Raw genomic sequence first — 5,608 nt, forward strand, 5'->3', positions numbered from 1 at the left:
CTGAGCTGAGAGAGCCCCACTGCAGCACTGCTGAGAATCCAGGCTCACTGCTTGGTAAATGCTGCAGCTGCTTTTGCAGCGTCGGGATCAGGACAGGATGGGCCTGGAAGTCTCCCTTCCCTGGCTGTTCCAGGATGGCATGTGGTGAGAACAGAGCTGGGGTTCCCTCCATGCTGAGGATGAGGAGCATGTCCCATCCTATGGTGCTGTTCCTGCCTCTGTTGCACAAAGCCATTGCTCCCTCCTGGGCCTGGGGCCACCAGCTGGTGCCCCTGGACATTTTAGAAGCATCCAGCTCTCTGCTCTTCTTCCTCTCTTGCATGTTGTTTCACCGTCATTGGGCCCTCAGCTGTGTGCTTCAGAAATCTTTCCCCTCCTGCCTTTTGCTCAAGAAGTGTTCTGCAGACAATCCTGCTTCCAAGATTCCAGCTGAATCCCAGACAGATGTGTCAAAGGCAGCTTTGCTGCAGATGCTGGTTTAACTTTAAATCTCTGAAATTTTTTCACATGGTCCCTCTTCTCCCCCTTCCCCAGTTTCCTCAACCCCAGAAAGCTCCTGGCAGTTAGAAAACACTTCTGAGCATGTGCAGAGAAGGGCAGCTCTGAAAATAACCCAGGGCTGGGTTAAAATAACCTGTGCTGCTCTGGTGCCTGAGCATCAGCCCAAAATAGGCTCCGCTGGGATAAGGGCGCTATAAATACCCTGGTGTGGATTTGCAGTGGAGAAAAGCCCCGCAGCAGGAGCAGCGCCCACACTGGCCCAGAGGGAAGAGACCGCTGCAGAGCCACCGGGGTGGCCTGGCTGACGTAGGGGGTCAGCCAGGCTTTGGGTGACGTGGTGGCTTTGTGCCAGTCCGCCTGTCTTCAGGATTTAACGGAGCCGTCAGGTCATGGTTGGATCTGAGTGGCCGCAGTGCTGGGGTGGCTGGTGGGGTCACATCTGGCTTCAAGCCAGGGCACTGAGGCACCTGGGCAGGAGCAAAGATGAAGTGTCCTCGGTATTTTGGGTCTGAGCCCAGCTCTGCTGGTGACAAATGATGACCTAGGTGATTAGCCAACATTTTGATTCAACGTCTGTCCAAAAAACCACCCCAGAGTGAGTAACATGCATTCCCTCAGACCAGACTGCTCTCCTGAACCGTCAGTGAACTCCAAACCCACACTGGGCAATGCGGAGTGGAAGGTGTGAAGTGTGTTTTGATGCAAAACAGCTGTTTTGGATCAAAAAAATATTTTCCTTTTTGTGCTTTTAAAATGTTTTGTGGGATGGGGCAGAGAAGGAAAGAACTCCTGTGCATTTTGCAGAGAGTCATGTCTCCTATCCAGGCAACCCAAACCAGCCATGTGGGGTGGCTTTTTGGTGGGATGTGCCGTTTTGGTGTGGTTTTGACTGGTGTGTACAGGTTCTCCCTCTGAAGTCATCTCGGAGTGAGTGATGTGCACCCCAGCAGAGCCCAGCACACAGGTCTGGCCCTGCCTGTGTTTCCTGTGGCTGCTCCCTCTGCACCAGGAGCCTCGGTGGCACTGGCACAGCATGGCACATCTGTTTCCTCCACTGTCTGGAAAAGGCTTTGGTTAGCCTTATTTGTGGTTTTGGATGCTGAAGTGTGAATTTTGGAGAGCCATGGGGTGCAGGTCTGGCTTTCCCACAGGATTCCAGCTCTGGGTGGAATAGCATGGGCAATGGAAGCTGTGGTCAGTCAGTGGGATCAGAGCAGGGTCAGGTTTTCCCAAAACCCAGGAGAGCTGTGCCCATGGCTGGAGTGGCCCTGGGCCTTTTGAGTCACCTTTTCACCTGGCTGGAGGTTTAGATCAGGGTTTCGTGCTAAGGCACAGGGTTTGGCAGGTCCCACTTTGCCCTCCTCTGGCTCACACTCAGGATGTCTCTGCCATGCAGTCTTCCTCGGAGCTTTCTACATCCTAAAATGCCTCCTTTGAGGTGAGCTGCTCAGCCAGGGGAGAGCTGCATCTGCCTGGCTTTTGCTTGGAACACACATTTCCAGCTTTTGCTTGGAGCACATATTCTAAATGTATTTTTTCTGCCTCCATGAGGTGAAGAAAGGCCAGATATTCTCTGCTATCCAACTCTGAGCACTCTGGTCCCATTGTTTTCATTCCAGCTGCTCCTAGCCTTGTGAGACCCTTCATGTCCAGCCCTGGATGGGGTCAGCCTTCATTCCACCAGCTGAACCCTAGCTGTGATTTCCCTGTCCAGGGTTACTGCTGGGGTGAGGCTTTTGTTCATCCTGTGAATGGTCCAGCTAAAACAGCACTGCCTTTGCCCAGTGCCTGATCTCTGAAGGAATCTGTTGGCTACCAGACCCAGAAATAATGACGCCGGGCCTTTTATTGGAGTGTTTGTTCCCAGGTTTATTTTTGGGATGGTAAAGTCTCCTGAATGACACTCATCATTTATTCCTCTGGTCTAACACACCACTGATCACCGTGGTGTTGGTGCTGGGTCGCTGCATCAAACCCATCACCCCATCCCACAGTGCCATGGTGAGTGTCCCACACAGATCCATTATCCCTGAGTTCCACGGCTGTGTTTCCTTACACTGGTCCTGAGTTAAGCCTGTGGCTCCTGCCGCAACACAAATCACCCTGATTTAGTTTACCACAGGCTGAATAACCAGGATCTGTCAGATGCAGGGTGGCAGGGCTGGCATGGTGAGCATGGCACAGAACAGGCTGGAAGATCAGGATTGAACGGGTGCGGAATCCCCTCCCCAGGTGATGGAGAAGCACCAGTCCTCCCTAGCAGACACACCACAGTTTGTCCAGGATGAATTTGCTGGGATTTTGGAGCAGGGAATGCTATGGTGAAGAAACTTCAGCCTCCACCAGCAGCATGGGCTGGGCTGGATGATCCTGCAACTCCCAGGCAGGGCAGAAACCCCTCAGAGGCACTCCTGGAGCTGGATACGTGCGGGATGACACAGCCAGTGACCCCCCGGCGCCCGGGACGTGCCTACAGGCCATTCCTGCCAGCCATCAGCCGCGTCCAACCATCCAGCCGGGCACTGCGGGTCTCCAGCTCCCTCTAATGTTTGTGGCCCGAAAGGAGCAACCGCAAGCAGGACAGGCCGGAGCAGCGAGCGGGCGGGCGGCCAGGCTGCACGGCCCCGAGGGAAAAGTGTGACGCTGAAATCTGTGGAAGCAGCTGGGCTAGAAAGGGGGGAGTGCTGTGCCGAGGAAATGGTGCTAAAGAGTAAAGGATGCAGCGTTTTAAGAGAGAATACAGCTGTACTGAATGCCTGGTTATTATTAATAAATGAAAGATTCCACAGGAAAAATGACTCTTCCTCTGAAAAATACTATTTCTAATACTCTAAATAGATACTCAAAAATGCTGTAAGTGTTTCCAGCCCTGGAAGTGCTGAAAAAACATGTGGTGACATGGCTTAGTGGTGAACATGGTGGTGATGCTGGGACTTGATCTTAAAAATGTTTTCTTATATTAATGATACTATGGTTCTGTGGTTCTCTGATTTTAAAGGCTCCTACTCATTCCTGCCTGCACTGGGACTGTTAAGACAAGAGGTGTGCACAGGAGTTTCCCAAACCTGCCCATGTGAAATGCAGCTTTAAAAATGCAGCAAGAAACCTGACAGCACAGAATGCAGCAGAAACTGGTATTGATAACACAATACAAAGCCAGGCTGGACTCTCAGCCAAAATCAGGGGTGGTGTAGCAGCACTGCTGTGTCCGGCCACAGTGGCTCATGGGGAGATCCCAGAGCTGTTTGAGGGTCTGGAAGTGTTAAATCCACACAAACGGCACACAATCCACACAAACAGCATGTCTCTGTGTGCTACAGAAGCTGTAACCCCAAGGCACAGGAAGCAGAAGGGGCAGCCAGGCCATCTCCCCTGTGACACATCAACTCACGGACCGCACGCCTGCTCCTGACTGGGTGTGTGAGCAGCACAGATCAGGGGATGGATAACAGAGAGAGGGGGAATGTAATTACCCTGCAAGAATAAATCACTTTAACGGTTCAGTTACTGAGATCACAGCGAGGCAGTGGCACAGCCTCTTAATTAATCTTCTGCTTTGCAGCCAGTTCCTGCCCCTGCACCACCTCCACCTCACACTGCCTGGCAAGGAGATGCCATCGGTGGGGACAACACTGGCCAGTGGTTTCTGGCTGAGCAGGTCCAGCAGGAGCAGCAGGGCAGGACCAAGTGAGGGAGATCAGGGTGCTGTGGCTCCCAGGTTTGTGCAGGGTATCACCTGCGGTGGGCCTGGTAATGTGGTGCTGCTGTGTCAGCAGCAGCAGCAGCAGCCAGTAACTCTGATTATTGTGAGGAATTGCTGGGCATGAAGCAGGGGACTGTGGTTGCTGGAGGCCTGGGTCTGCTGCAGAGGAATGGCTGGTGTGTGAGATCATGAAGGGAAAACCCCAATTCACCTTCACCTCCACAAGGCCCAAACCTCCCTGGCTCCTCATCCTCAGCACTGACCCCCCTTCAGCCCCTTAACTCCCAACCTCTTCTCTGTGAATTGCACCCCCCTTTCTCATCCCTTCACAAACTGCTCTCTGAGCTCCCTCATCCTCCTCAGTATAATCCCTTTCACAGGAATGCTCCCCTTACCCTCAAAATGCCCCTCAGAGATTGCTCCCCTTTGACCCCCTCACACTGCTCCTCGGGGAATTGCCATTATCCCCAAATTGGTTCTCAGGGATTGCTTCTGTCACACCCCCACACTGTTCCTCAGGGAACCTTATCCCTCAAAACTGCCCCTCAGGGATTGCTTCCCTCACCCCCTGGCCCGCTCATTGCTCCTCAGGAAATCACTCCCATTTCCTTGCTCCTCCTCCTTTCACCCCATGCCCTCATCCTCCTCAGAGATCGCTCCCTCATCCCCAAAACTGCCCCTCAAGGATTGCTCCTCTTGCCGCCCCCTCCATGTAGCTCCTCAGGGAAATGCTCCAGGCCTCAAAACTCTCCCTCAGGTTTGGCCCCTCATCATCTTCAGGGATTATTCCTTCATGGATCATCCTTTTATTCCCCTCAGGGATCGCCCCCTCATTCCTAAAACCGTCCCTCATAGACTGACCCTCACCACCTCAAGGGTCACCCCCTTTGTCCCCCAGACTACCCCTCAGGGATAGTCCCCATCCTTTTCAGGGATCAGTCCTTCAGAGATCATCCCTTTACCCTCCCTAAGGGATCGTCCCCTCATCCCCCAAACTGTCTCCAGGGATCGCCCATCAAAATTGCCTTTCTCATTCCTCCACAGCGGTTCCTCAGGGTCTCATCCCCTCTTGCCCCAAAAGTGCCCTTCAGGGGTTGCTCCCCTCTGCTGCTCGTCAGAGAAACGTCCCCTTACTCTCAAAAGAGCCTCTCAGGGATCGCCCCTCAGCCCCCTCAGGGATTGCCCCCTCATCTCCAAAAGTTCTCCTCAGGGATGGACCCTCATCCTCCTCAAAGATCGCCCCCTCAGGAATCATCCCCTCAGGAATCATCCCCTTAGGTATCACCCCCTCACTCCCCCTCGCATCGCCCTCCATCCTCCCACTCTGTGCCGGCCCCGCCCGCCGCCCCACGCCCTCTCCCCGCCCCGCCGCCGCCTCCGCCGCTCCCCCGTGCCCGGCCGGCG

The sequence above is a fragment of the Serinus canaria genome, chromosome 28 (assembly GCF_022539315.1).
Source record: "Serinus canaria isolate serCan28SL12 chromosome 28, serCan2020, whole genome shotgun sequence".
Taxonomy (NCBI): Eukaryota; Metazoa; Chordata; class Aves; order Passeriformes; family Fringillidae; genus Serinus; species Serinus canaria.